Raw genomic sequence first — 21450 nt, 5'->3', positions numbered from 1 at the left:
TTCTGCTGTGCATTTTGTAGACATTAGCAGCAGCATTTACTGAGTGTCAATAGTGGAGTGACTGAATTGGACAACATCCACAACCAATAACATGGCCTGTTTTCCCCTGATGGTCTCAAGCTTCTATGCAAATATTTTGACCTCCAAGTGAAGTAGAAGTGAATAGACTGGAATGAGAGGTTGACAGAAGAAACAGTAAATGAACAACATTTTAGTTACATAGAGGAGATGGAGACAGGAGAATGAGATTGAGAATCATATAAGCCATGACCGAATAGTGAAGCAGACTTGACAGGCCAAATGGCCTAATTCTGCAAATGTCTCTTATGGTCTTAACATGAACCGCCCTCCCCTCAGCAATCATTTTTGGCACTTCCTCAAAAAACTCAACCAAGTGTGTGAGACTGACATCCCCACACGAAACTATGCTGCCTATTGCTAATAAGTCAATATTTTTCCAAATGTGAATGAATCCTATCCCTAAGAATAGTCTCCAATAATTTCCATACCTGTTTATCCCTGTTGCCCTTCTTAAACAAAGGAACATCATCATGGGCTGCTCTCCAGTCCTCTGGAACCTTTCCTGTAACTAAAGAGGGTGCAAAGATTTCATACAAGGCCCCAGCAATTTCCTCACCTACCTCCTTCAGCAGGGACAAAGGCTTAGATACAGAGTAAGGCTCACTCTACTCCTTTAAATTGGAAATAAATTTCCCACTAGACTTACCCCATCAAATACTGCCAGGACAGCTACAGTACAGATTAGATACAGGATGAAGCTCCCTCTACACTTTGAACATGAAAGTAGAGCTTCCTCTAATTAACCTTTTTTTCTAATCAACCTGTTCAGTGAGGTTATTACACACATCTAATGCAGGTGGGACTTGAACCCAGGCTCCTGATCCAAAGTCGTGACGATACCATTGTACCACAAGAGATATCTACACTTTTGAGCTTGCTTTTCTAAGCTTTTAAATTTAACTTCAACACTACAAACATTTTGTGGGACATTTTACTGGGTCAGCTTGTTTCTATTAAGTAGGGGACAGGTCATTCAACAATGAAAAATACATTTCATCTTGTTCCTCTTTTAAACTGATTCAATGAAATGACCTCATCGTTTATTTCATAAAATCCCTACAGTATGAGGGTAGGCCATTCAGCCCACACCAAACCTTCAAACGGTTTCCCACCCAGACCCATCCCATCCCTGTAGCCGTACATTTCGCATGGCCAATCCACCCTAGCCTGCACATCTTTGGATTGTGGAAGGAAACCCATACAGACATGGGAAGAATATGCATACTCTACACAGAGGGTTAGACAGACAGAATTGAAACCAGGTCCCTGCTCTGCATGGCAGCAGTGCTAACTACTGAGCTACCATGCCTCAAACAAAATCAAATACTTTCACTGACCAAAGTGTACTACTCACTTTGCAGATCACAGTTCTGAAGATACGATCATTTCTGACGTAATGTCCATCCTTTTACAGAGCAACCTGATGTTTGTTCCGGGTTAGTTAGCTTTAGCTTTGTCAGATGGAAGGAGATTGATAATTGTACTGACATCCCCCTCACCCCACCCCCCCCACCCCCACCCCCCAGTACATCACTGTAAAACAGAACTTCCTGAAACTTTGTTAGATCAGCCACAAACTGGCAGAGCAGTATACAGTAACACTTGGAAATTAATACACGAGTCACACTGGCCCTCCATTTGAATTGAGTGTGCCTCAACGTCAAAAGGCAGAGGGACAGGGATGTGGGCTTGGGGGTTCTAAGGTCATAAGGGCAGAGGGTTGCAGGAAGCTGTAGAGATTGGGAAGGAATTGCAATGATGTCACGCTGGAAGGAGTGGAAATGGTGAAGGGTACTGTGTTGAATATGGATCCTGATTGGAGGGGGGTGGGGGAGAAGGTGCTGAAAGAGGAACTGTATCCTGGTTCTGAGTGGGAGGCAGTGGGTTGAGAGTAGAAGTGCAGAGATAGACCGGGACAAACTCAGAGAATGTTGGAGAAACTTAGCAGATCTGGTAGTGTCTGTGCAGAGAGAAACAGGGTTAACATTCCAAGTCCGGTACAATCCAAACATTCTCTAATTTGTTTCACATTTCCAACATCCGCAAAATCCTGACTTTATTCGAGATAGATTGGATGTGTGGGGAGAGGATGGGAATGGAATCTTTGATTGATAAAGAAAGGGAGGGTTATTGTTGGAAGCTTGCACGCTTGAACAGATGGGACCAAGGGGGAAACACTGGAGGTGGGAGGTCAGGAAGGATAGTCAAAGTCACTGTGAAAGCCAATGAGTTTACTATCCCACCACCTTAGGCAGTTCCTCAGGATTGAGGCTGGCTTGCTTCCATTCCATTAGATGGGTTTGAAGACAGACCAATAAGTGGAGATCAATTGGAAATAAGTTCTGAGTGGAATACTTAGAATCAACGAATCATTAAAGTGGTTGCTTTTGACCAACACAGACCTGACAGGTGGAAATGAGCTCAAACCCTCCAACGGCAACATCCTTGGAAATCTTTTCTGCCCCCTCTCAAGTTTAACAGCATGTTTCCTGTAGATGGGAGACCAGAATTGCATGCAGTATTCTGCAAGTGGCCTAATCAATGTCTGTGTACCCACAACATGACATTCCAAAACCTCTCCTCAATGTTCTGACCAATGATTACAAGCAAGATCTATTTCAGCCCAATTATTGGCAAATAAAACTGTCAATATAAAACATTGATACACACTCCAAGCTTTTGAAACATTAGCTTGGAAGCTCATGGGGAGCTGATGCTGCTCATTTGAATCAACAAAATGAGAGGAGAATAGAATTCTGAGACTCTATGAGAGCCAATGATATTATTATGGCCCCTTAGGGCAGTCCCTCAGGATTGAGGATTGGTTTTTTTGTGCTCCATCAGACAGGTTCGAAGACAGCTACTAAATGGAGACCAAGTTGTAATCAAAGCTCTGAGTAGAGAATTTGCTTTTGGAATCTGGTGTCAACCACAGGGAGGACATTTCCTGCCTCGTCACATTGATATTGGGTGATTAGCGGCTCAGTGGAAGATATGTTAGCTTGGGAGAGAAGTTACTGTTTGAATGCTCGAACTGGACATGGAGAATCTCATGAAGGCACCACAAAGGGACTCTTCCATTCCTTTGAAGGTGCCTGCTGTAGCTGGTCTAAATCTCCAAAGCATATGGAAGTAATACCAGGATGCTGCCTGGGCTGAAGAGTTTTAGTTATGGAGAGAGATTGGATGGACTGGAGTTATTTCCCTTGGAGCAGAGGGGAGCATGATTGAGGTGTATAACATTCAAAGGGGAAAAACACAGAAGACAGGAGGAAACTGTCCCCTTTGATGGAGGGATCAATGAGCAGGAGGTCTACATGAGATGTGAGAATTATTTTTTCACCTAGAGGGTGACGGGGATCTGGAACTCACTGCCTATAAGGAGAGTAGAGGCAGAAATACTCATAACATTTAAGATGTACTTAGATGTGCACTTGTATGTCTTGGCATCCCAAATGCAGGGAATGGGATTAGAATTCCTAGAATTATAGGAGTAGTTGTTGTTGAGCGAAACAGACTTGATGGATGGAAGGGTCTCTTTCTGTACCTCAGACCTCTTTGTCTCAGGTATGAACATCACTGCTGTCCAGTAGACCATAATATTAGTTTTGAGTTTAAGATTCTGATCCTCAGTACTCTTTCCCTTATCGGCTTTACAGTGATTGGTCTATCCTCTGAAAGCTGTAACCTTTCCCATTTCTGATAAAAGGGTTATTCTCCTGAAACCAACTCACTCAAGAGCTGAGATCAGAGTGACTGTGCTCACTATCAAGTTAGCACATGGCCGGGTACTGTGTCAAGGAGCTTGTTGCAACTCAGTGGGAATCCGACTGAAATCTTTCCGCTGGTTGGATCACACCTGGAACAAAGGAAGGTGGTTGTAGTTGTGAGAGATCAATTTCTCAGCTCCAGGACATCCCTGCAGGAGTTCCTCCAAGTAGTATGGACTTCTCACCACCATAAGGTCAGACATGGGGATGTTCAATGATGATTGCACAATGTTCAGCACCATTCTCAACACTTCAGATACTGAAGCAATCCATGTTCAAAAGCAACAAGACATGGACAATATCCAGGCTTGATTAGAGTGGTGCTGTAAAAGCACAGCAGGACAGGCAGCATCCGAGGTCGCATTCCTGATGAAGGGCTTTTGCCCAAAATGTTGATTGGGCTGAGAAGGGACAGATAACATTCCTGTCAAAATATGTGTTATCCAGTGACCTTCCCCAAGCAGAAAGAATCTCACTGTCGTAATAGTGGGATGGGGTGATCATTCCAATGGGGATGGCAGTATCTTTGAGCAGGTTGTGTGGGTGATAGAGACAGTGTGTTCGGAAGGTGCTGATTGAGGAGTCTCTGGTGAGTGACTGTCTCTTGTAAACAGTAAATGGTGTTGCCACTGTGCACATGAACTCTCTCTCTTTCTCTCCACAGATAGAGTTCCACTCAAAGTCCAGTTTCAGTTTCTGAGGGGGGACCTTATGACCATATCAGGATTCTGTAAGACCATAAACCCACAGATTGGCAACTAAGTCCATGACATCTTGCTCCCATTCGGTGTGACCACATAGAGTTCTGGGCAAAAAGATAAACTGGAATAGCAACATTCTACTGAAACTATGACAACCGCATTAATTCCGGACCGTTCCAGTCCCGCCCAGATAAAACGTCATTGTCAATGTGGTATATGAACAAAGGCAAGCTCAGTGTGAAGGTGACCCAGGGGAGAGGCGGACACAGAGACAGAGACAGAGACGGTGGGGGCGAAAGGTAAGACCCGGAGGGTAGGGACTGTGGTGAGCGGCTCGGGAAAGCCCATCTCTGGGCACACGGCTCTGTCTCTCCGGGGATGCGAAGTTGTTGCGGGTTGAGCCGGAGGCAGGGTCCAGTACCGGCACCGAGAGGCTGGGGTTGGGGGACAGCCTGAAGAAGGGGGGCATTGGGGCGGAGGAAGGGTTTGGGGTTGGGGGACAGCCTGAAGAAGGGGGGACATTGGGGCGGAGGAAGGGTTTGGGGTTGGGGGACAGCCTGAAGAAGGGGGGCATTGGGGCGGAGGAAGGGTTTGCTGGTCCTGGTGAGAATAGACCTGTCCCTCTGTATTTTGTGGAATGGGGAACTGTCCTGTGAAACTGTGGTTGTGTCAGTGATTACTTGGGGCGACACAGTGGCTCAGAGTCGACAGTGTGTTGTATCCGAGGAGCAGGAGAATGAATGGTTCGGGCAAAAGCTGTTCACCAGGGGCTTATTCAACCTGATGAAGGGCATTTACCCGAGATGTCGATTCTCCTGCTCCTCGGATGCTGCCTGACCTGCTGTGCTTTTCCAGCACCACACTCTCCACTCTGATCTCCAGCATCTGCAGCCCTCACTTTCGCTGCTACCTCAGGGACCCCGGTTCGGTTCCAGCCTCGGGCGACTGCCTGTTTGCAGTTTGCACATTCTCCCTGCGTCTGCGTGGGTTTCCTCCCACAGTCCAAAAGTTGTGCATGTGAGGTGAATTGGCCATGCTCAATTGGCTGCAGTGATAGTGTTAAAGTACCTATTCCAAATGGCTCAGGGAATCCCTGATGGACTCTACCTGTGGCCTCTCTTGGTTTGTCCCGGAGATCATACTCTGTGGCAGTCTGGAATATAAAACTCTTTTAGACAATTAGTTTAAATTAATTACCTTTATTTACCAATAGCATCACTATTATACAATAACATAGACACCTACAAACCCAACTTGAGCTAAGGTTCTAAAACCATCAGCAGAAGCAGTGCCAGCTCTTACCCCTAAGAGTTCTCTCAGGCTAGTCTCCTTATTGCTGCAAACAAGCTGTCTTTATACAGAAATTGGTATTAAAGTTACAAAAACACCACATGTCCTTAATCTGATAAGCAGCAATAAAATGACAGAAGTTTGCAGAAGAAGAGAAACCCATTGACAGGTCGGTGTACACTTGATGAATTAAGCTCCAGCACATCAAAGGGGAAACCTTGATCCAGCCAGGTCGAATGGCTGATTTGTGATGTACTAGCCAAAGCAAGGAGGGACTAGTCTTATCAATGTGAAAAAGGTCATGGGGTCACCTCACTCAGCTAACATGTTAAGTATCATTGTTCTACAAAATGGCTGTTTCTTTTCTTTTAAAATCATCTTAGATTCCCAGAATGCAAATTAAATTCATAACATTCCACACAAATATTCAATCAATGGCAAGCCAGTGTTGACTCAAATCAGACCATAAATAGTTAAAACTTTCCAATCCTTTTTTCCTTTATACATAAACATCTTCCAACTTCCTTACTATGTCAGTCTTTCCCTAACCTGTAAGGGTAATGAGGCATTCATATTCCAACACCCTCAAGATGAGAGAACTGAGCTTCACAAATTCAAATCTGCTCAATGTGGTATGCATGAAAATTTATCAGGGTTGTTCTAATATGTGAATATTCCACTCAGCTTATTGAATTATAAGTTCTTTTCCTATGAGTTTTGTTAAGAGTCTTTGATATAATCCAACAATTTAGTTATTCTACATCCTATTGTGAAATATGTGCCTCTGGCATGAGAAAGAAGTACTGCCGCACATTCCACAAGTGAACAAATATTATCAGCTTATTTACCCCGACCCATTGACACTAAGAACAGATGTCCCTAATTCTTTTGTACAAGCCCTTTCCCACATTCTTTGCAGCAAATGTGTCACACTTACAGCTACACACTTTCTCATTAGGTGCATTAGTCAGAGGGAAATGGGTGTGGGTGGTTATGCTTCAGAGGTTCATTGTGGACCTGTTGGGCCGAAGGGCCTGTTTCCACACTGTAGGGAATCTAATTAAATTATTCTGCTTCCTTGGTTTCTGCTGCTGAGACATTCGCTGTCCAGTGCTGCACAACTTTCCATCTGGAATTTGTTGGAACCCGGTCCCTGATACCTGGCGTTGTAAGGAACATATTCCCAGGGAATATGTGTACTGATGGAAATCCAGTTCCAGTTTTAAAGGATGAAAGGTGAATGAAACACCAAAAGAACTGCGGATGTTTAAAGTCTGAAACTTAAACATAAACATAAATTACTGGAAAGAATCTCAGCAGGACTGGCAGAAAACAGAGCTCTGTGGAAGGTAATCTGTTAATGGTTCAGATCCAGCGACCCTTCTTCAGAACCGAAAGTACCTGGGAAATGGCTTGGTTCTTGTGCAGAAGATGGGGAGTGGGTGGAGTAAATGATAAGTGGAGATACAGTCCAATGAGAGAGAACACACGACAAGGCAAAGGGGAAAGGTAACAATCAGCCTGGGAGAATGGATAGCTGCTAATGGGGATTGTTATTGGCTGACAATGGGTTGTGTGTAGTGGCAGTCCATGTGATGAAAAGGCCTGGTGTGTGGGGCTTGTTGGGGGGGAGGGGGGGGTGGGGGAGGGTAGGGATGTGGCAGAAAGTGCTCAAGCTCGAAACTTATTGGATTTGATATTGAGTCTTGAAGGTTGCAGAGTTCCCAAGTGGAAACAGAGAACAGTGTGTTGAAGTGACAGCAACTGGAAGCTCAGGGTCTTGTGAACAGAATGTAGGTGTTCTGCACAGTGGTCACCTTGTGTCTCTGCTTCATTTCCCCAATGTAGAGGAGACCACCTTGCGAGCAACAAGTTCTGTGTTAAAGTTCTATGTTAACAACACAAAATGCAATCCAATTCGCAGCATCATAAAAGGCTTCAAAATGTATTAGAGCAAGGAAAACTGATTCTGCACCACCTCCAACTGTCCTGCTTATCTACTGAAGGGAAGAAAGGGTCTAAAATGTAAAAGATGCAGGATACAAAACCAGAAGAGACTGTACAAAGTTAATGCAGTTTCCTTTGATTAATTAGAATAGAATATTCTTTATGGTCACGTGTACTCAACTTTAGAAGTACAGTGAAAAGTTTTACAATTAGTGTTGTCAGTCTTAGGGGTCGTCTTTAATTTAAAATCAAAATCCCAAATTAATTTGTTCATTTGAAACTTTAACCAATAAGGCAAAAGGAGAAAAGTTGAGTGCAGTAACCCTGGAAATCTTATTCAGGTTTTCAATAATGCCCATTGAATGAGGGGATTGACTTTAATGGTATACTACAGCATTTGTTTTACAGTTTCATCAAGGATGAAGGTTGACACTTGGTTTTTCAATTGCTCACCAAGGCATGAGTGCCTTCCACTCCCGATTGGAAGCAGGGGGAACTTGAAACATTTGCATCACTACTTGGTCATCGAAAGATGTTGCTTATTCATTCTTCCCAAGCCATTACCTACAGCATCATCAATTGTAGCAACACATTCTGATTGACCTAATATAAGTGAGACTTATTGCTAAACAGTTTAAAGAATGCATAACCAATCTCTTACTGGCTCTTGAGGGTGAAGGATACTGACAGATGTCACTTTCGCCTAACTGGTTCCTGAAATCGACAGTTACCTACGGCGCCATCCTCTTCAGTAGGTCTTGTTATTGTCATTTTACTTGTTTTTTTTTGAAGAACAGCATATGCAGTCTGGACTCATTGATTAATATCCTTGAGCTTGTGTCAGTGCTGAGCCTAATCTATATCTTTCTTTATTCACAGCCAAGACCAAGGTCCACATCCTGGAAGCACGATCACTGGTGTCTACAGCCAATACACTGTTGAGATGAAGCCTTTCAGTACAGGATGAAATGTCACTGGAATGAGTGGTCACCCAACTGGCAACATGGCAATTTGGATGAAGTTGTTAATAATTAATTATGGAACAGAGCAACAGAGCCACTAAAGCCTTCTGTAATCAGGGATGACTAGCTTCCCCTGAAGAATTAAAACAAGGGAATGCCTCAGTGAAGCTGGACAAGGTGAGACCAGAGAGTTCTTTGTTAGTAACATCAACAGGAAACAAGAAGATTATGTGGCTAATATTTTCATAGTTCTGTTTTAGAGAATTACCACTTTCATTAAAGTTGAAAGATTAATTTCACCAAAATGCTGACTTTGTAAAGTCTCCATTGCCGAGTCGTACAGCCCAAAAAATGGATTTCCTTAAATTCTTGGTGTTATGGACTCGGCCAGACCACTCAAAACATTCTTAAGCAGGCAGCCCCAGACCATAACTTTCCACTTTGTTTCAGTAAGTGCACAGTGAAAATTACCCAAAGTTAGCTAGGTTGACCACTAGATTTTGAAACCGACAAAAAATTTATTCAAAAGATTACACAATGAAACACAAAGAACAGAATAAAGAACCTTTACAGTACTCAATCTATCCAAACTGGAGTTAATGATGCTGTTCTGAATATACACCACATTATCAATAAGCAAACTCCCTTTAAAACCCAGAATCAATGGAACACATGCTTACAGGTTGATGTTGAAGGGCAGAAAAAAGAGAGAGCTTGTTTCCACACAACTCACTGTTGATCTCCTCACCAGTTCAAGACTGAACTAAACTGCTTAGCTCAGCTAGAGGGCTGACCACTGCCCTTTCTTTATACAAGTCACTTCTAAAACATGGCCTGAAGTCTCATCAGTTTACACATAAACAAAAGGTACCTCAAAATCCTTTTCATCTCTGCACCAAACCAGACTGATCAAATACTGCTCTGAAACAAATCAAGGACAAGAGTATCCTTGAGCCAAGGTACGCCTTTAGGAAAAAAAAGGGACTAGCTTTGTGACATTGGCTAACCTAGGAAGGAGAGACATCAATATTTTCTGGGACATAGTTTCCTTCTGACTACTGAACTAAAGTGGTTGATGGGTGCTGACTGAGGAGAGGAGTGTGATTGGATTTTACTGTTTGATAGTCTGGTAACATTAACTGTTGCTATTCATGCATGAATATTAAAGACTTTGTAAAGTTTTGGATTAAGTCCATTGAGGAATAGTCGTCACCTCAAGAAAAAATAAAATGCAAATTGTTATAAAATGACATTAAAAAATTTTGACTTTTTTTCCCACAGAATTAGATTGACAAGATGTTTCAACATTTGTCCTTCGTGATCATGATGGTTTTGAATATGGTTTTACTTTCTGGTAAATTTTAAAAAATCCTTTTCTATAAAGTTGATGAGTTATTTTCTGTAATTTGTTGAAGTAAACTTCTGAGACTGTTTTGGATCTTTCTTGGTTTTATAGATATTTGTCTCAACTTTGTGGTAGAAACAATGTGAGACAATTATCTTTATTATGGGATAGGTTTCACAGCAACTTCTGCATTCTATACATGTTTTTAAATTCTGATATCAGGAGATTATAGTGCCATGTAAGCTGGAGTATAATGCTACATTGGTGCAAACTCTTTGACCAACCTGCTGAACACCCCAGAAAAGGATTGAACCAGTGTATTTTAGATTAGATTACTTACAGTGTGGAAACAGGCCCTTCAGCCCAAACCGATCCACAACCACTCTCCTACAATTATCCCTTCACCTAACACTATGGGCAATTTAGCATGGCCAATTCACCTGACCTGCACATTTTTGGTCTGTGGGAGGAAACCGGAGCAAACCCACGCAGAGAATGTGCAAACTCCACACAGTCAGTCGGCTGAGGCAGGAATTGAACCCGGGTCTCTAGTGCTGTGAGGCAGCAGTGCTAACCACTGTGCCACTGTGCTGTATTCAATCTTGACTATATTAAAGGACACTCATTTTAGCCCTGAGTAGTAAGGTTTACAGAAGGCATCATTATTTTTGTAGTACTTTTTTTTAATAGGGAATTATAGTAACTTTTGAAATAAAGGCCAATATTCCATTTACTGTCCCTAATATCTACAGCACTTGTGCATAAATCTTTAAAATGTTTGCCCACAAGGTCTGTCAAATCCCTCTTCTGGAGATTTCTGAAGTCTTTCTGTACTTGAATCATGTTCAGCTTCTTTACTCTTGTCAAAGTGCATAATCTCTCAGACTTTTGCAAATTTTCCTCCATCTGCAAGGTTTTGCCCACTTGTTTAGCATGTCTATGTATCTATTTGCAGACTGTTGTCCTCACCAACTGCCTTACCAATAATTTTTTTAACTTCAGACTTTGCAATTGTACATTCGTGTCCTTCATCTAAGTCATTAATTTATATTGGAAATAAAAATGTGGCCCAGCACTGATCCATGTGGCACTCTCCCAGCTGCAGGTTGACATCTGATAATGTCCCACTTTTCCTAATTATCTTCTAACTGTTGTCCAATCCTCTTTTTATGCTCATATGCTACCTCCAGCACCATAGACTTTTATCTTATAAAGTAGCCGACAATGTGAAACCATATCAAATTCTTTCTGAAAATCCAAGCATGTTACATTCACTACTTCGTGTTTGCTGTTCTGCTTGTTGCCTCCTCAGAATTCTAGTAAATCTGTTAGGCATGACTTCCCCTTCAGGAAGACATGCTTGATCATACTACATATGTATTTCTAAATGCACTGCTATCACATCCTTAATAACACTCAAACCTTTTCCCAATAATAGATGCTAAGCTAACTGGCCTATAGTTACCTTGTTTGTTTCTCCCTTTTTTACAGTGAATGAAGTTTTCTTGTCAAGTATAGAACAAAGAATAAACTCAAGACTGATTTCAATCTAATGTTTTCAATTAATTGATACTGCTCATTTTGCTAAAGGAGTAATAAAATCCACAGGACCAAAATACAACAGACAGTGATTGTTTTACCCTTAGACAGAATTTGTATATCTTGAAATATTGGCCTGTTCCTGTTGGCCAATTAACTGCGAGAGTTTGGAATGGATACAAGTTCCATTCAAACATGTTTTGGACACATAAATGTGGTGGGAATACCTGGCCCCATGATGTTTAATTGTGATCTATTAAAATGCTGCTTGTGTATGAAAAATGTTAATTATCTCCAATTTTACAGATCAATTGCAAATCAGTGTTTGGGATGGATCTGTACTGGCCATCCATAATGGAAACGCCATACTGCCATGTCAATTCTTTGGTGGTTTCTTATCCAACCAGATTATCATCTTGTGGCAACGTGTCGAAACCAAAGAGATTCTATGGAGTTATTACCTTGGAGAAAACCAATTAAATCAGCAGAGTCTTGAATATTCAGGCAGAGTAAGCCTCTTCCCAGAGGAATTGAAAAGGGGAAATGCTTCCCTGAAATTAGAAAATATTAAGCTAAATGATACTGGAAAGTACATGTGCTCTGTCAGAATTCCACTGGAAAATAGCACAGGAATTCTCTCCCTTCAAATTGCAGGTACGATCCCATTTTGTGTAGAATTTCAGTGTTGATCTAGTTTATCCGTATAATGAGCTAGAATGGGGATAGCTGCTTTCCACACATTTGAAATTGCTTTCTTAGTGTTCATTACAAACATTATCTAGATCTACGCCTCCTCAAAACTGTAAAATTCCATGGTTCAGAACTTAGTGCAGTATTCCTGAACTTCAGATGAGTTGTTAACCCAAGATTCCCAGGTGAACAGGGATTAGATTTACAAAAGTATTTCATTTATTTGAGATTGTAGTGTATCTGTGTGTGCGTGTGTGTGTATGCATTTTTGGGCAATACTGATATGTATCACATTTAACACTAAGTGAGGATTAGTTTATAATGTGAGTTTGAGTATGAATCAAAGAAAAAACATAAATTATAACGGACAAGCTAGCTTCAGGGAAATGAGAGATTAATAACTAAGTGCTGCTACACACCAAGCAATGTGTCCTTAAAAATCAAAAATGAGTCTCCCAGCTGGTGTTACTAGTTTCATCTCAAAACTCCGAGCAGATGTCCCTAAGCCAGGCACCAGGCAGGCTACACAGCCATCTGGATTCTCTCCCGGCTGCCGAGAAACAAGGATGAGGTGTCGAAATTGAGTACACTGGTGCAAATGGGTGCAGCTGCAATTCTGAATACTGCCTTAAGATTCTATCCACCAACCTGTTCATCTCCACATACTGACATGCAGAACATGTGTGCATGTAACTAATGCATCTCAAGAAAAAGCAGGAGTGACATATTGTTTTTCTTAAAATATTTTAATTATGAAATCCCATTAATGCAGAATGAGGTCATTCAGCTCATCAAGTCCACATTGAACCTTTGAAGACCACCTCATTCCTGCATTTTTCCATGGCTAGTCCACTTAACATGTACATTCCTCAACACTGAGCAAATTAGCATGACCAATCCTCCTAGTTTTCTCTTCTTTGCACTGTGGAACACCTGGAAGAAACACATGCAGACATGGAGAATGTGCAAGCTCCATACAGTCAGTGGAGGCTGGAATCAAACCAAGTCCTTTGTGCTGTAAGGCAGCAGTGCTAGGCCCCATGCCACCTCTTACTTTCACTTAAAACAGACTTTCTGTGGATCTGACCCACACTGCCACAGCCTTGACCATGAGTAGGACAAAGAGAATTGTTTGGAATTCACCATGCCGGATCAGTGATCAAACCCTGTGCTGTTGGCATCAATTGGACCCACAGCAGCCATCTAATCATCTGGCCCTGCCAAGGAATCCAACCTTCTGTGGCATCCTGTACTCGAGTATGCACTCTGTGTAACCTGTAGCCATGGGTAGTGATAGTAGAGGCTCTCATTTATTTCCTTCATGTGGCTGAACAGGAATCTGTCCTGCGTTTTACCATCTGGCATTGTCTTTGGAATGTATTGAATGGAATTGAAGGTCAATACTCAACCTGTTAGGCCCGGTTATGTATTCTCCTTTCTTGGTCATCAAGACCTGGTTGAACCAGAGCATCTAGATCCAGGCCAGGAATGGTATTCACTGCACCGTGGGATCTTGTTATTGACAGAACTACTAATTAATAACATTTGTCAATGAACATATCTAATATAATCAGAGAGAGTATCAGGTTTGGCTTTAGCTAATTTATTCCTGAGTTATCTCTCTGTGATCCATGGGCTTGTAGACATATCATTGAAGATAATGAAGGAAGTAACAGCATGGCTGATCTAAACTGTTTTGTGGAACCATGTTGTGCTGTGTTACTGCCTTCAAATATATTGCTTATCAGTTTCTCCTCCACCCATCTGACATAGAGACAACAGGAATTTAAACTGAAGTTTGTATTTTCAATATCTATTGATGAGTTTTCAAACATTCCTCAGCATACTACACCGAGCCCAGCCTAAGAATCAAACAAACCTCAAATGGAATAAACTTCATCTTTGAGTCTCGTGGCTTCCTGAAACCTGCTGTTTCCTGGTTAAAAGATAAACTCCAGGATATCTCTGCACTATCTGTGACTCTATGCCAACTTGGTGAAGATGGACTGTATTCAATACAGTCAAATGCTAAGGAATGTTTGAAAACTCATCAATAGATATTGAAAATACAAACTTCAGTTTAAATTCCTGTTGTCTCTATGTCAGATGGGTGGGGGAGAAACTGATAAGCAATACATTTGAAGGCAGTAACACAGCACAACATGGTTCCACAAAACAGTTTAGATCAGCCATGCTGTTACTTCCTTCATTATCTTCAATGATATGTCTACAAGCCCATGGATCACAGAGAGATAACTCAGGAATAAATTAGCTAAAGCCAAACCTGATACTTTGATTATATTAGATATGTTCATCGACAAATGTTATTAATTAGTAGTTCTGTCGATAACAAGATCCCACGGTGCAGTGAATACCATTCCTGGCCTGGATCTAGATGCTCTGGTTCAACCAGGTCTTGATGACCAAGAAAGGAGAATACATAACCGGGCCTAACAGGTTGAGTATTGACCTTCAATTCCATTCAATACATTCCAAAGACAATGCCAGATGGTAAATGCAGGACAGGTTCCTGTTCAGCCACGTGAAAGAAATAAATGAGAGCTAATCAATGGCAGTGGTATGAATTCAAAGTTCACATTTACATTAATGAACAAGGTTTTACAGCAGTCCCTTTCTTGGACTTTTGAGCTATCTTCTGGTAAGTTAATTGATCAGAGTGTTTATACACTGAATTTATTTTCCTAAGTGAAAACTTAGGACAAATTGGCCCACATTTTCCTCCTTTGGTTTACGGAGAAACATTCTTTTACCGGCCCTACTCAAATCACTTTAAACACTTCCCTTTCCAGCTCCTTCTGCAGCATCACATTTTACAGAGTGGGGTGTTTATTATAAGCAAAACACTGTGGGTGATTGTTTTGAAATATAAAGGGGCTGGTAGATTTTTAATACTGTTAATAGTGAATTTTAAAAGCAGCTGAACAGAAAACGAGGAGAAATTGAGGACTGCAGATGCTTGAGATTAGAGAAGAGTGTGGTGCTGGAAAAACACAGCAGGTCAGGCAGCATCTGAGGAGCAGGAGAATTGACATTTCAGGCAAGATTCCTGAAGGCAAGGAAGATTTGGGCTTATGCCCAAAATGTCGATTCTCCTGCTACTTGGATGTTCCCGGACCTGCTCTGCTTTTCCAGCACCACACTCTTGACCCAGAACAGAAACTTGCACCTTGCCATTTTTTATTCATTCCTGGTATGTGGGTGTTGCTGGCTGGGCCAGTATTTATTAGATGTCCCTAGTTGCCATGGAGAAGGTGGTGGTGGGCTGCCCACTTCAACTGCTGCAGTCTGTGTGCTATAGGTAGATCCACAATGTCCTTGGGGAGGGCATTCCAGGATTTAGTCCAGTGATATATTCCACGTTCGGCTGGTGATATGACCTGGAGGGGAATTTGCAGGTGGTAATGTTCCCATGTATTTGCTGTCCTTGTCCTTCTAGCTGGAAGTGGTTGTGGGTTTGGAATATGTTGTCTGAGGGATTTGGTAAATATCTGCAGCGCATCCTGTTGTTAGTAGCAGCAGTGTGGACTGAGCATTGATAGTGGAGTGACTGAATGGCAACCAATAACGTGGACTGCTTTGTCCTGAATGGTATCAAGCTTCGATGTAAGCCTTTTGGATTGCACAGACACACAAGCTTGCACCTGATTCATCAGCCTGCTGAATTGGCACTGAATTCACTCTTTCAAATCTCATTCCTTCCACTGTGGCAGCTGTATAATACACAGATGCACTGCAGCAACTTGCTAAGGGTAAAGTCACCATTGTCTTTACCAGACCAGAAGTCTAAGTTCTCACGAGAGAGAGAGAGAGACAGCTGGTGATGGTTTTAACCTGAAGGTGACCACCTCTCAGGTGAGGGGAGAGGTTGAGAATGAGAACTCTTCATCTGGCATGGTAATTGAACCCCTGCCCATGACATTACTTTGAATCACACACCAGCTGTTGGTTTAGCTCAGTTAGCAACTCTAAATCTCAGCTGTAAGGCTCCTTCAACAGCACGTTCCAAACTCATGACCTCTTCCACCTAGCTGGTCAAGTGGAGAAAACTGATGGAACCCCATAAACTGCAAGTCCCTCTCCAAGCCACACTCCATCCTGTCCTGAAAGTCTATCATCATTCCTTCACTGAGACTGGGTCACAATCTTGTCCATTTATCAGTCAGACATCAGCAGTTTGAAACGGTGGCGCAGTATCACTTTCTCAAGGGCAGATGGGTGTGAATAATAAATGCTGACCTTGTCAAGAGTAATTCACCTCTTGTAAATGAGATTTTGTAGAAAACCTAAGAGCATCATTGCTCTAGCACCACGTCCAGGAGAATGCCAGAGGAACATATCTGGAACAGCAGTTGATTACCTCCATTTATAACTCCACTCCAGAGCAATAAGGCAAAACTCTCACCTAAATGTTTTGCATTTGTCATGCAAATGAATGTCCCACAAGTTACATTTGATGCTTTTCCACATTTTTAAAGTTCTCGTTGATTGCACCGTGTTCATTGCCACATTTGGTGCATCACAGAATGAGCATTCTGAAGTCCAATTGTTGATTTGAAATGTGTTGGCAAAAAAAAATCCAAACTTCACTGAACTATGATATAAATATGTTTTCAACAGATACTGACAATGGAATTGAAAAGAGACACCAATGGATTTTACTTACTGTCCTTCTCATGGTAGCTGGATTTGTAAGTATAGGAATTTTGATTAGCAAGAAATCCATTTCACCAGCAAAATGACATTACACGAGCTGCCAGCCTTTGAGCAACTGCGTATGGAGGGACAGCACCTGTTTCCACAAGCAAATACATTTCTGTCAGGTAGGAGTGAGTGGCTGTTAACACTCCTGTAAGTAGCTGAGATGATGAAAAATACTCGAAACATCTCAGTTTGTTGAAAAGTGGAGTGTGAGAATTGTGACTAAAATGCAACAGCTTTCACCATGTGTCCGAGCTCCCGTTCAGTCTGACTTCCTTGTTGTGAGTATGGAAATAAAACAGGGTGAAAGACTCGCAGGGTTATTTGAGATCAGCTCAATATATATTGTTGCACACCGAATACTTTTAATACTGCTTCTGTTTGATGGAATTTGCACGTGGGGAAAGATGAAAATAGTGCGAATTACTGTTACCTTGTGGATTTCCAGACCAGAAGGACAGGAAGGGACCTGTTCACTGTTCTCTGTCCTGTTGCTACTCTGTGGATTGGTTTATATCAGGGATGCAGTTTGCATCTTCTCCAGGTAGGAAAAAGTTAAAAATCAAATTCATTTATCGTTGGAAAGTGGTGAAACAATTCTTGGTTTCAGTACAATAGTGATAGAGGGTGTTTGACTGCCAGAGAATTTGCAGGTAATAAGGAATAAAATAATTTCAAGGAAACACTGACAGAAGCATATTATCTGGAGTTTCATTTCGAATGGTCACTTGAAATAAGGGTCCACACCATTGAGAATTGCTAAGCTGACTGTAGAGTTGCCTATTTAAGGAATAAAAGGAAAAGTATACCGGTGAATTCATGAACAAAAATAAAACGAGCTAAAGAGGAGCTAATAAGTGAACAAAATCAACCATACCTGACAGCCCCGGAATCATGATGGAAAAGGTAGCAGTTGACTGGAAAATTCAAAGACTCTCAATCAACTTCAGCTACACTATTCACCAACCTGTGTCACTGTTTGTAGTGTGGGATTGTGTTCAAATAACGACCCAAATCGGTGAGTGGTGAAAATCGCCTCTTTATTCAGCAATCACAGCACAAGTCTGAGACAGCCATAGAATCCTGAAATACAGATCTTACAAAAGCCTCATTATACACAGTTCTTACATATCATTATTGTTGTGTTATAGTTTTTATCTGTAGTACCGAAGGATTTGGAGGGCTTCTGTCCTTGGAGACAAGAGATGGGTTAAAAATGTGCTGCTGGCTGCTACTCCTGATGGGATATCCATCTGGTCTGCTTGAATATTTGGATGGGTTAGTTCATTGTCTTTTGAATTAGTAAATATTAATAAAAATACTGTCTATATGCTGTAAGGTAGAAATTGTAATAAAAGAATAAAGGATATGAAACTGATAACTGCAGCAGTGTGATGAGATTTATTTACTAGGTAAAAACAATGACTGCAGTTGCTGGAAACCAGATTCTGGATTAGTGGTGCTGGAAAAGCACAGCAGCTCAGGCAGTGTCCGAAGAGCAGTAAAATTTGCCGATATGAGGTTCATTCATGCAACTTCATGCAAACGCTATTTTGTCAGTTAATTTTTTAAAGGGATAATGAACCAATTCAAAGGTTTTAACAGGTAGCGTTTAGTGGAGACTTGATGGGGATGGTATTGTTCTGTATGCTGAGGTAAACACTGCTTGTAACAGGGGCTGAGAAGGTGTGGGAATACAGTGATGGGTTTGAAAGGGCTGCTTTGAAACCTGGACACTACAGAACTGTAGTTTTATGAAGTAATGAAAGAAACCATGTTATTATACATAACAGGTTAGTAAAGGGTTATGAATGAATGAACGGGAACCTAGTATTAATTAATATAGCAAGCTGGTGAGTCTCTTTATAAAGAGAGCTCATAACACAGTAGCTCACAGGTGACTATAATTAAAGTGGAGGACCTGCACTGCAGTCTCCAGTGCTGTTTACAGTGTATGGGTCTCAAGTGGGCTTTAATGTGAGTATATAATGTAAAGTCACCATAGTCTCAGAGGACTACCCTCTCATTAGAGAGAGATGATTGGTGGAGAGTTTAACCTGAGGTTACCATGCCTTGGTTGAGGAGGCAGGAACTGGAAAGTGACCTCACCAGTACAGGATTAAACTAATGCTGTTACAATCACTCTGTATTACAACCAGCCCTCCAGCCAACTAATTAACACCCAGTGAATATGTACATGGTTTATCACTTCTCTTTATTGCCCTTGTGAGTATCCATAAACATTTCCATGTACCACTGACTCACATGCTTGAATTTGTTAAACCTTATTTCTGAAACACCCATGTCATTCCATCCTGTTTCCAAAGTTGCTTTTTGTTTGCTGTATTTTATTTCATGTGTAGATCATTTCTTGTGAAGATGAGCTTTCCCTAACTAGCTTGAACCTGTATCCTCTACATGTATTTCTGGAAATTAATTTGAAGCTGTATTCTGGACTCCTATCTGAAAGATTGGAATGTGGAATGTGGATTGCTGCCTCCTGGTGGGAACTATGCATTGATTTTTTCCTCTTCCTGCTTTTGAGGGAACTGGCATCAGAAATGTGAAGGTGTGTAGGTACTGGGACCCGATCAGCAATGTTATTTTTCAATCTGACCCAGGCATTTTACCACTTTTTTTTTAGAAAACACTGGACAAGTGTGAGACCTCAGATATTTAATGCTTTAAAGCCGCAAGATTCCACACCTTGAACAAACCAAAATAAACTTTGTTCATTTTGGATATTACGGTATAAATATTGTTGAATAGATAGCAAGGTTAGAACAGTAAGACAATGAGGTAAAGATGCAGACAGCGTTTAAAAGCCCATATGGTACTTCAATAGGAAATGTGATCAAGACAAATCTCGCACCTTGCAGCGTAAAATGGTGGCGGAGAATATCTCTTCAATTTGTGCTTGTTCGCTCCATCTATTTAATTTCCTTGTTTTTTCTCTTTTGTATTTTTTTCTTTTCCCTTCTGTCTCTTCTTTCTTTTTACTTGGCCTTAGACTCCCAGCCTCAGCGTGTACTCGGCGAGTTGTCCTCTCAGCCCAGCGGGGTGGTCTTTCACCTGGCTTGGTCTCAGCGTTGGCATCTGGTCTCTTGTGATTCCAGAGTAGTCTCCCAACTTCAAGAGCCTTGAGGAGAAGCCTGGTGTGGTCTGGAGTCAAGGCCCAGTGTTGGCTGGGGTCAAGGCCTGGCATGGACTGGAGTCAAGGCCCAGTGTAATCTGGAGGCTAGGTGTCAGCATGGACTGGGTTGGAAGGACCGTTGTTCTGAATCTTTTATTTCTCTTCTATTTTCTAATTTATTCCTATGATCCATACTGCTGGACTTTTTATTTCTTTATTTTTCTATAGTTTTTGTCCTAAGAACTTGTACTGAAGAGGTTGTACCCATGTACCTTGTACCTAAGATGAGGTTGTAAGTACTGACTTGTGATCCTTTCGCCGTCCTCATGAGGTTACATGGTGCGTGTATGGAATGAGCTGCTAGAGGAAGTGGCGTAGTACAATTACAATCCTATGTTTAAAAGGCATCGGGATTGGTTTATGAACAAGAAAGGTTTCCAGGAATATCAGCCAAATGCTGGCAGATGGGACTGGATTAATTTAGGATATCTGGTCGGCATGGCCCACTTGGACCGAAGGGTCTGTTTCCATGCTGTAATCCTACATGACCCTATGTGACAATAAAGCTAATTCAATTCATTTCAATTCACAGCCATTCCTAACATCATACTGGATTAGTGGTGCTGGAAGAGCACAGCAGTTCAGGCAGCATCCAACGAGCAGTGAAATCAACGTTTCGGGCAAAAGCCCTTCATCAGGAATAAAGGCAGTGAGCCTGAAGATAAACTAGAGGAAAGATAAACTAGAGGAGGGTGGGGGTGTGGAGAGAGTAGTACAGAGTACAATGGGTGAGTGGGGGAGGAGATAAAGGTGATAGGTCAAGGAGGAGAGGGTGGAGTGGATAGGTAGAAAAGGAGATAGGCAGGTCGGACAAGTCCGGACAAGTCATGGGGACAGTGCTGAGCTGGAAGTTTGAAACTAGGATGAGATGGGGGAAGGGGAAATGAGGAAGCTGTTGAAGTCCACATTGATGCCCTGGGGTTGAAGTGTTCCGAGGCGGAAGATGAGGAGTTCTTCCTCCAGGTGGCTGGTGGTGAGGGAGCGGTGGTGAAGGAGGCCCAGGACCTCCATGTCCTCGGCAGAGTGGGAGGGGGAGTTGAAATGTTGGGCCACGGGGCGGTGTGGTTCGTTGGTGCGGGTGTCCCGGAGATGTTCCCTAAAGCGCTCTGCTAGGAGGTGCCCAGTCTCCCCAATGTAGAGGAGACCGCATCGGGAGCAACGGATACAATAAATGGTATTTGTGGATCTGCAGTCATTGTTTTTACCATTCCTA

At 42.0% G+C, this 21450-nt stretch overlaps 1 long non-coding RNA gene across 1 annotated transcript; it reads left to right on the top strand.

The window, feature by feature from the left end:
- The first annotated feature begins 4531 nt into the window (after positions 1-4531).
- On the top strand, positions 4532-18425 carry LOC140453365 (uncharacterized). Its single transcript, XR_011952374.1, has 5 exons — positions 4532-4851; positions 8669-8928; positions 10033-10105; positions 11942-12289; positions 16964-18425. It is a non-coding gene; the product is annotated as an uncharacterized lncRNA (long non-coding RNA).
- The last annotated feature ends 3025 nt before the right edge of the window (positions 18426-21450 follow it).

The sequence above is a fragment of the Chiloscyllium punctatum genome, chromosome 27 (assembly GCF_047496795.1).
Source record: "Chiloscyllium punctatum isolate Juve2018m chromosome 27, sChiPun1.3, whole genome shotgun sequence".
Taxonomy (NCBI): domain Eukaryota; kingdom Metazoa; phylum Chordata; class Chondrichthyes; order Orectolobiformes; family Hemiscylliidae; genus Chiloscyllium; species Chiloscyllium punctatum.
The sequence above is the reverse complement of the archived record's forward strand: the minus strand, read 5'-3'. Positions and strand labels throughout refer to the sequence as shown.